Here is a 10000-nt window from a genome sequence, read left to right on the forward strand (position 1 = left end):
TTTTAGCTAACGTTAAATGTCTACAACCGATATTACTGCAGCCAATGGTAGGTGCCCAGAAGCATGAGTGTCCAATCGCGCTTAGTTTCCATGATATCAGTTGCGGATATTTACCGTCAGCACCAGTACATTTATTATACATATATACATATATATATATATATATATATATATATATATATATATATATATATATATATGTTATATATAAATATATAGATATATGCATATATATAATGTATATGTACATACTGCATATATCTATATATACAAACACAAAACATATATACACACACATATATATATATATATATATATATATATATATATATATATATATATATATATATATATATATATATATATATATATATATATATATATATATATATATCTTCCTGACAATCAATTACTTCTTTGGTTTTTACCAAATTCTTAAAAACTCTTTAACAAGGTAGTCTCAAATTAAGTCGACCGTTCCGCCCGACTACGAAAAGAACAAACAACTTCAGGACACTTAACACGATTAATACACTAACAACAACAACAACAGCAACAACAACCCATCATAACAGCTCCAGCCAATCGCGCCGCCACCTCACAACTACGTCAGAAGACCTGACGCCTCAGTGGCTGCTGAGAGCGACCTTAACTCACTGGGGTCTTAACTCGATAATGCTTCGTAATGGTGCCCTTAACAGGGGAGATTCGATTTGGATAAAAGGTCATGCTCGTCAATAGTTCCCTCAGAGGGATTCTCTCGTCGAGGTTCCAGACGATACTGCAAGGTTCATCAGTCTCCCCTGTCTGGTTTGCTCTTGCAAGGAAGACGCGAATTTAATCCCTCTCTCGGTACCTGACACAATGTTCATAATCTCTCTCTCTCTCTCTCTCTCTCTCTCTCTCTCTCTCTCTCTCTCTCTAGCTTAACAGTTGTGAACCTATGAACTTCAAATTATATATTTCTTACTAATACACACACACAGACACACACACACACACACATATACACACACACACACACACACACACACATATATATATATATATATATATATATATATATATATATATCAAAATATATACGAAGGAAGGAAAGACAAACACTGGAGTGCTATGAGGCCTTTCGACTGGCGTCCGTTACTTCACGAAGGAAAGAGAAGCACTGGAGTGCTGAGAGGCCCTTCGACTGGCGTCCTTTACTCAGAGTGTCTACTAAGTAACGGACGACAGTCGAAAGGCCTCGCAGCACTCCAGTGTTCTCTTCCTTTGTGGATTTTGTCTAATTTATATATTCATCACGTTCCATATTTTCGTAATTCAGTTAAACATATATATAGATAGATAGGGAGACAGATAGATAGATAGATAGATAGATAGATAGATAGATAGATAGATAGATAGATAGATAGATAATGTGAAGAAGTAAAATACTCGAACAAATAGCAAAAAAATTAAAATTTTTACATAAAGTCATTTATTTATAATCTATCGAAAATACCGAGACAAATGCATACATGACAATAAACACGGATACTGTAAATACCATTATACATCTGCCAACAATCTTCCAAAAATATCAACAACGCGCTTCTGAACTTGAAACACATCTAGGAAGCTTGGTGTGACCTAAATGACAACAGGAGAAGCGGGTAAACAGAGAAAAATGAAACTTTAAATAGTGCAAAAAGTAAATCGGAATGTAACTGCCTAAGGCTCTTCTGAAGGATGTAGTACAAAAGAGAGAATTTAGGATTGACGCTGCTAGGATTGGCAGAGTTAATGGACCGGATTTAAGAATGAAGTCGGGACAAATACAAACGAAAAGAGAGGGAGAGAGAGAGAGAGAGAGAGAGAGAGAGAGAGAGAGAGAGAGAGAGAGAGAGAGAGAGAGAGATGAGGTAAGTAGGAGAAGGAGAAAGAAATAGGGAAAGAGAAAGAATGTGATGAGGTGAAAGAAGTAATGAATATATGAGAGAGAGAGAGAGAGAGAGAGAGAGAGAGAGAGAGAGAGAGAGAGAGAGGAGGAGGAGAGGAGAGGAGGAGGAGGAGGAGGAGGAGGAGGAGGAGGAGGAGAGAGAAAAGGTAAGTAGGTGAAGGAGAAAGAAGAAAGAAGTAGGGAAAAAGAAAGAATGTGAGGAGATGAAAGAAGTAATGAATAAGAGAGAGAGAGATAAGAGAGAGAGAGAGAGAGAGAGAGAGAGAGAGAGAGAGAGAGAATTTATATACGTTCGTACGAACTTCTTGTACAGTAGATATACAGCGATATGGCAAAATCTTTTCAAGAACAAAAAACCGAAAAATTATCAATATACAAAACCATCAATGACACAAATATACACAATTAGAGCACACAAAACTGACAAGAAAACACGCACACACATAAACACACAAGTGTCTCCACTGTGCCTACCAATGCTAAAAATCTAAAAAAAAAAAAAAGTTCTGCTGCAAAACATACATCATTTGCATCACATTTGTGGAGACGTAGTAAAGACCAACGGATGTTTTGCAGACAGTTCATACGATGTATATGCGCTGTTTGCTGATGAACGAAGTCATTAACATATACATACATATATACATATTCATCGAAGCTAAAGTATATGCACTTCTGTTATTCATATTATTCTTCTTCTTCTTCTTTTTCTTTTAACGTCTTTTATTCCCATTTTTGTATGGGGTAAGCACGATGCCTTCTTTGAAGGACGTTTTTGATTTGGCTTTGGGGTAGACCTGTGGTCTCGATCGGCTGCCCTGCCTGACATCGCTTAGACCCCGGTACGTATGTTTCATGTATCATACCCGACCCAACGCCCTTACTTCCCAGCAGCGAGAAGTTATTGCGCGGGTATGGCGAGAGTTCGAGACGTGTGAGATGTTTGTTATGTTTTTAGAAGGTGTTGTAGTGGCTTTGTTTTTGTGTGTGTATTTAGTCTGTAACATCCATTTGCTTTTTAAGCAAACCTATCCGTTGATTACATATATAATCCCGGGATGTCTACACGGATAGCAAAGTGTCTGCCTCTTTGATCATATTATTGTTCTGCATAAATATATGTGTGTACTAGTGTCCTTGCATACAGTATGAACATGGATAAGACCAATGATATATGTATATACTGTATATGTATATATATATGTATACATATGTATATATACAGTATATATGTATATATACACTTTCATTTTTACTTTAAAATTTCTTTCTAATAACACTTACTTATCGAAGTTCCAGATTCACTCCTATCACACATACCTGAAAAAAATTAAAATTACATTAGTAATTGATTGATGTATAGATTTAGGGATACATGCCAAGCACTGGGCCAACTAAGGCCATTCAGCGCTGAAACGGAAACTGACAGTAAAAGGTCTGAAAGGTGTAACAGGAGAAAAACCTCCCAGTTGCACTAGGAATCAATTGTTAGTAGAGGTGGACAGTAAGATAGAAGAAAGAGAAAATGAATGGAGGTACAGTAAAAGGAATGAAAGCAGTTGCAGCTAGGGGCCGAAGTGACGCTGCAAAGACCCTTAAGTAATGCCTACAGTGCACCGCATGAGGTGCACTGACGGCCCTACCCCCCTACGGGAACATTAGTAATTGAATTATTTAATTTGTGGAGAATCAGTCCCGCACCACCAACACAAAGGCAATAATTGGGCAAACAATGAATAAAACAGAAAAGAATGATCCCATTGACGCAAGGCTCATATATCTGACGCATTTGCGCCATCAGCTGGTCTCTCGTGATGACGCACATTATCCCAGTCTATTTTTACGTATGAATAATTTACCTTGTAAACATCGCTGACATCTGCCAAATAAGTGATTAATTACAGGTCGACTTTTCCACATACTTCTCCGCACGAGCCCCTTGCATATGACAGGAGGAATGGAAAGGAATGGAATGTAGAGTTTGGGCCAAAGGACAAACACTGGGACCTACGAGGTCATTCAGCGCTGGAAAGGAAATTGAGAGAAGGTAGGTTTGAAAGGCGTAACAGGAGGAAAACATTGCAGTCGCACTATGAAATAATTGTTAGGAGATGGAAGAAAGATAATATGAATGGAGGTACAATAAAAGGAATGAAAGGAGTTGCAGCTAGGGGCCGAAGGGACGTTGCAAAGATCCTTTTGTTAGTAATGCCTACAGTGCACCCAGTGAGGTGCACTGACGGCACTATCCCCCTGAGGAGCACAGGTACTACAGTCTGGCTACGCAAGGTTGAGACTCGAAGGCGATTAGCACTGTTGCCATATTTACTTAATCCCGTTCTAACTTTCCAGGAAAAGGGAGATAATTTCGTAGATTTGGCATTCTTTCTGAGCGGCACTGCCATTTCCTCCTGTATGGATGATTAAATGAAGTGACCGCCGGTCACAGTAAAATTGGGATTATCTATCACCTCCCTCCATTTATTTCATCTATGCTACTTTATTGTTTTATCTATGCAAATTCTTTTTTATCTAATCTATACTTTTAATTTTATCTATGGTAGTTTTTTATCTCATCTATGCTTTTTATTATTTTACCTATGCTACTTTTTTATCTAATCTATGCTTTTCATTATTTTATCTCTGATACTTTTAATTATTTTACCTATGCTACTTTTAATTATTTCATCTATGCTAATTTTAATACACTAAACATACAAAATAAAAAAAAGTAGTAATACTTGTTCTCTAGAACACTGCGTATCGCGATCGTGAAACGTAGACGGTCATTCCACCGAGCTTCCAATTTCACCAATCAGCGGAAAGATGAGATGGCAGCTGCGATCTCATGGGTGACGTTATTTGTAATTGGGTGTTAGACACTCTACGCTTCAGGGATTTTTATTCAGTGTTAATTGTAGATCTCGAGACAGAAATCACGAGACTAAATAGTGGCAGCTACGACTTAGTCCATATACGGATTGTTTCTGGTTTGTCATTTTCACAAGTTGCATTTTAACAGATTTTTCACATTCATAATTGCTTCCAGACCCCCTTTACCTGCCAAGAGCAACCAGATTCGCTGAACGGCAGCGCCAGTATGCAGTGAATGTGCCTCGCTGTCGAACTTCTCAGTTCCAGAGGTCCTTTAGTCCCCACACCGTTGGACTGTGGAACAGCCTCCCTGACAATGTCGTGCGATTGGAACTTCAGAAGTTCAAGCGAAGATGCAATGCATTCCTACCCTAATACTAATCTTCTTGCATTTCAATACATTTTTATCTGTTTATTAACTGATTTTTTTTCATTAAGTGAGATCTCTTCTTCCTGTATTTCCCTTTACTTTCTCTTACTTCTTCCTAATGGACACCATATTCTTAGGAAGTTTGAATTTCAAGTCAATGCCCCCGTGGGCTCGTTCCATATGAACAGGTTTCATCTTCTGAATAATAATTAAAATTTCTGCTCTGTACTTTAAGAGAAACACAAACAGACACACGTTATATATATATATATATATATATATATATATATATATATATATATATATATATATATATATATATATATATATATATATATATATATATATATATATATATATATATTTATATATATATATATATATATATATATATATATATATATATATATATTATATATTTAGTATATATATATATATATACACATATACAATACATACACATGCAAACATACTTACACTAATTTTTCCTTATCTTCGAAACAATAAAAATTTCCAATTTAGTATCAAAATAAGATAATCAACTCAACAAAAATCTCTTTCAGCTATCATTAATCCCACATCAGCACAACATTCCTTCAAATTATTTGTAATCCAAACAAAATAAACTGCCATTTAAAAGCTTTTATTAAGAGGCAGCATTTAAATTTTCTACCAAAAAACATCTTGAATCCCCCAATACCAACACACCCTTAAATTGTTAGTACCAAACGCCTCCTATCACAAATCACCTTAAGTCACCTTAACCCTCAACGTAGTGGAGTTGAAGACCACTGCAAATGATTCTCTCTCCCACTATAAAATTCACAACAGCCCTTTAAACCCACCACAGTAAACATCCCTTCGAGTACCCCTACCACAAACAACCCATTGCCAACATATTTCTTCGGTAACAATTACATTCTTCCAAATCCTCTTTGATTATACAAGTATCCTCCTTGGCAGCCACATCTGGCAGACGAAAAATTTCTCCCGACATCACTTCTTACCCTCTAAAATATTTTTCCTATCCGGCCCTCTCTCCAACTGGCACTCGAAGCGGCATGAGTAGCGCAGCCGCACTGTCGACCTGATGACGTAAGGTGTTTATATCCTACGGCCCACACCAAACGGAGGTACGCTAAGGTGACACTGAAGTCAGTACTTGCAGTCAGGCTCCTCATGTAACGTGTTTACAAGAGGAGCGAAAAAATGGTCACGTGACGGAACGCGTTAAAAACGCGGTGGGTCGGGAAACTAAATATTGCCAAGAGAAGGAAGCATTCAGGTGACATTGCCATGCATGTACTGCAAGCATTTTTCATACACCAGCGAGATTGATTTATTAAATCTCCGAGACTGGCCTGACTGATATACACCGTGGTGATATAAATTATGCAAATATTCAATTAGAAATAAAGAATAATTGTAAAAAAGAAAAAACTCATTAACATCTGGCCTGACTTTGCGGTTATAATAATGTGACAGCACAGTCCAGGTTCGGTTACTGCAGTAAAAAAACTGTAGTTTTGAGAGAGAGAGAGAGAGAGAGAGAGAGAGAGAGAGAGAGAGAGAGAGAGAGAGAGAGAGAGAGAGAGAGATAAACTTGGAATCAATTTTTCCCGCAAACAATCAAATCTGATGGGAAGTTGAATAAGGGTGTAAAATTGTTTAACATCAACATGTTTTGATTATAATGGATTCAATGCCGCTGATCTAATTGTGCAGATACTGAGCAGGAGACGTCGTAATGTTGTTAATAAAAACCAAAACCTCATTTCATAATTTAGAAGAAACACCTTGAGTAACTGACGTCACATCGAGTTACTGACGCCAAACGTTGTTTACGAAATATTATACTTCTTGCGTAAGTCCCCTTTCATGTAAATGATGACGTAACGTGTTTACATTCTGCGATCCTCACCAAAAAAAGGTAAGCTCAGGTGACATTGAAGCACTTGCAGTTAGACTCCTTATGTAACGTTTACAACAGGAGCAAAACATGGGAAACTAAATGTTACCAAGAGAAACCTGCATTCAGGTGAAATTGCAATACCAGTACCTCTTCGTGATGTGCGCATTTTCCATACATCGAGATGTGTTGAATCTCAAATACTGGCCTGGGCTATGATGTACACCGGAGTCAAGTCAATTATGGGACGTTATGCAAAGGTTCAGTTGAAAATAAAAATGGAAAACTCATCAACATCTGAACTTACATTACGGGTACAATAATGTGTAGACATGGTGCAAGTTGGGTTTTTTGTAATGTGAAAAAAAGAGCCAAGCTAAATCAAATTGTAGTAGGTTGAGAGAGAGAGATACACTTCTTTGGGAAACATTATTTGAAAAAAAAACATTCAAATCTGATGGGGCACTTAAAACATGGTTTAAAAGTTGTTTACCAGCACTAAAATGTCATGATTAGAATTAATTCAATACCTTTGATCTAATTATGTAGACACTGAACAGCAGACAGTCATATTGTACAGGCAACACTGCTAACCAGAAACTGAACCCTTATTTACCAATGTAAAGGAAACTCCGTGAAACTAAAGTCACATGTAAGCAACTGACATCAGACTTAGCTTACGTAATATTATAAGTTTTACGTGAGACCCATTTGACGTAAAATGAAGTCTTGATTCGAATAAGGGTTGTTATAGGTCCATATTCACGCAACATATTCCGTGCAGATAATGGCAAACTTCTCACGGCATCAGTGACAGATCCTGTGGATAATGGCGACTCTCCAAGCATGCAAGCAGCTTTGATGTAAATGTGTCCCTGCTCTAGACGGTAATCTGGGTAAGATTTGTTTATTTTATTGTAAAATCACTAAAATAAACGCTAGGAAACCGTTAAACCAGTATTTACAAAGGCAGGAGTTCATGGGCAGGTGGGATAATGTTTGGGAGAATTGCTTTTAACAACAGGCTTGATAAAACAAAGATATTTTGGCATCAATGTTCGACTGTGTATGTGTGTGTATATATATATATATATATATATATATATATATATATATATATATATATATATATATATATATATATATATATATATATATACATACACTTTCGTGAGGAATATATGCATAAATGGTCTTAAAAGTTAAGGTCAACGACAGGAATTTGTACAAATCCAAACCGTTATATATACAAACAATTAAAGCCAAAACTCGTCCAAAACATCAGAGAGAGAGAGAGAGAGAGAGAGAGAGAGAGAGAGACCCCAGCAACAAAAAACGGAGAACTTGCCATGAAAGAAAACGAGAACCGAGCGCTCCAATTCCTGCTGGCTCCCTTACGTAACTAAAGAAACTCGACCGAACACCCGGCAGAAGAAAAGTCCTTCCAAGTGTTTGCGTTCGTTTTACCCAAATCCCAGGCCAATGGAACGTGCATAGCAGCGGTTAAGAATAGGTTCGTTGTTGGTTGCAGTGCTGAGTCTTCCTCCGGTTTTTGTTATTACGCGTCAACGGTGCATCTGTACTTCTTGGTACAACTGGCTAGAGATGTTGTTTTTTTTTCATTACCGGGTACTGTTTGTTTTGTGGTCATAAACAAGCGCAGAAAACTTACCGGGTACTGTTTGTTTTGTGATCATAAACAAGCGCAGAAAACTTACTGTTTCTTTCGTGAATTGTATTTATGGCTTAGCTGATAATTGGCATTGTTCAAACCACTCATAATTATGGGAGATGGTAAACTATAAACAAACCAAAAGGTTAATATTGCAAAAACAATCAGAGGGTAAGAATAGGCTTCTTGGAATTACAAAACAGTATAATATAACAAAAACTTATTCCGAGAAAATAATATCAGTCGTGCAAAAAGTCAATGATATATGCAAAACGAATGATAATAAGCAATCAAATAATGCAAATGTCTGCCCTGGCAATTAGCAAGTTATCCAGACGCATGATGTCATTCAAGTTTGAATTCGTACAAGGAAGCAATTTATAATGTTGCCCAAAAGCGCTTCGCCATTTAAATTATTCTGTTTTATTAACGTTTTCTTTCACAAACAGCAGGAAGCTTCCGTTTCCTTTACACGCATAACAGTAGTGTCAGAGCTCAACAAAGCGTTAAATGAATCACGACTACAAATCCAGACTTAGTTCTGCATCCAGTCTTAACATGATGCAATGGGCCCACTAAATCTACATTTTTTTTAATTTCTTCGATTTCATAATCCCATCTCACCTCAGCACATGATACAAACACAAGTACTCTTTACAAGCCATACTTGATTCTGTTGTTGGAACTGAATATAATAGTTTAGGCTAAAGGCCAAGCGCTGGAACCTATGAGGCCATTCAGCGCTGTAAGGGAAATTGACAGTAAGAAGGATTGAAAGGTGTAACAGGAAGAAAAACTCACAGTTGTACTAAGAAAGAACTATTAGAGGGGGTTGAAAGTCAGATGGAGGAAAGAGAATATGAAAGGAGTTATAGTAAAAGGAATGAAAGTAGCAGCAGCTAGGGGCCGAAGGGACGCTGCAAAGACCCTTGAGTAATGCCTACAGTGCACCACGTGAGGTGCAATGGCGGCACTACCCACGTACGGGGGATTCTGTTGTTGAAATTATATAAAGAACTGCTGTTGTCCTAAGAACTTTGAGTTTCATCTAATATACTGAAATGTGTTTGGCTCAGTTCGTAATCGAGTTTATCGCTTTCTTGAATCTTCGTGATTAAGTCTCGTAATTAAGTTTCGACTTTGTTCATTAACGTCCCTTCAGGCAATCCAGAATTCATGGAGATCTTGAAGATGTCTTCACGGAGCTATCTTTATTTTCTACCTACATTTCTGTCT

The 10000-nt window shown here is 37.2% G+C and overlaps 1 protein-coding gene across 3 annotated transcripts in view; it reads right to left on the minus strand.

The window, feature by feature from the left end:
- LOC136853069 (excitatory amino acid transporter 2-like) overlaps nt 1-10000 on the minus strand; it is a 224122-nt gene that overhangs the window by 142977 nt on the left and 71145 nt on the right. The window lies entirely within an intron of this gene.

The sequence above is a fragment of the Macrobrachium rosenbergii genome, chromosome 26, assembly GCF_040412425.1.
Source record: "Macrobrachium rosenbergii isolate ZJJX-2024 chromosome 26, ASM4041242v1, whole genome shotgun sequence".
NCBI classification, from domain to species: Eukaryota; Metazoa; Arthropoda; class Malacostraca; order Decapoda; family Palaemonidae; genus Macrobrachium; species Macrobrachium rosenbergii.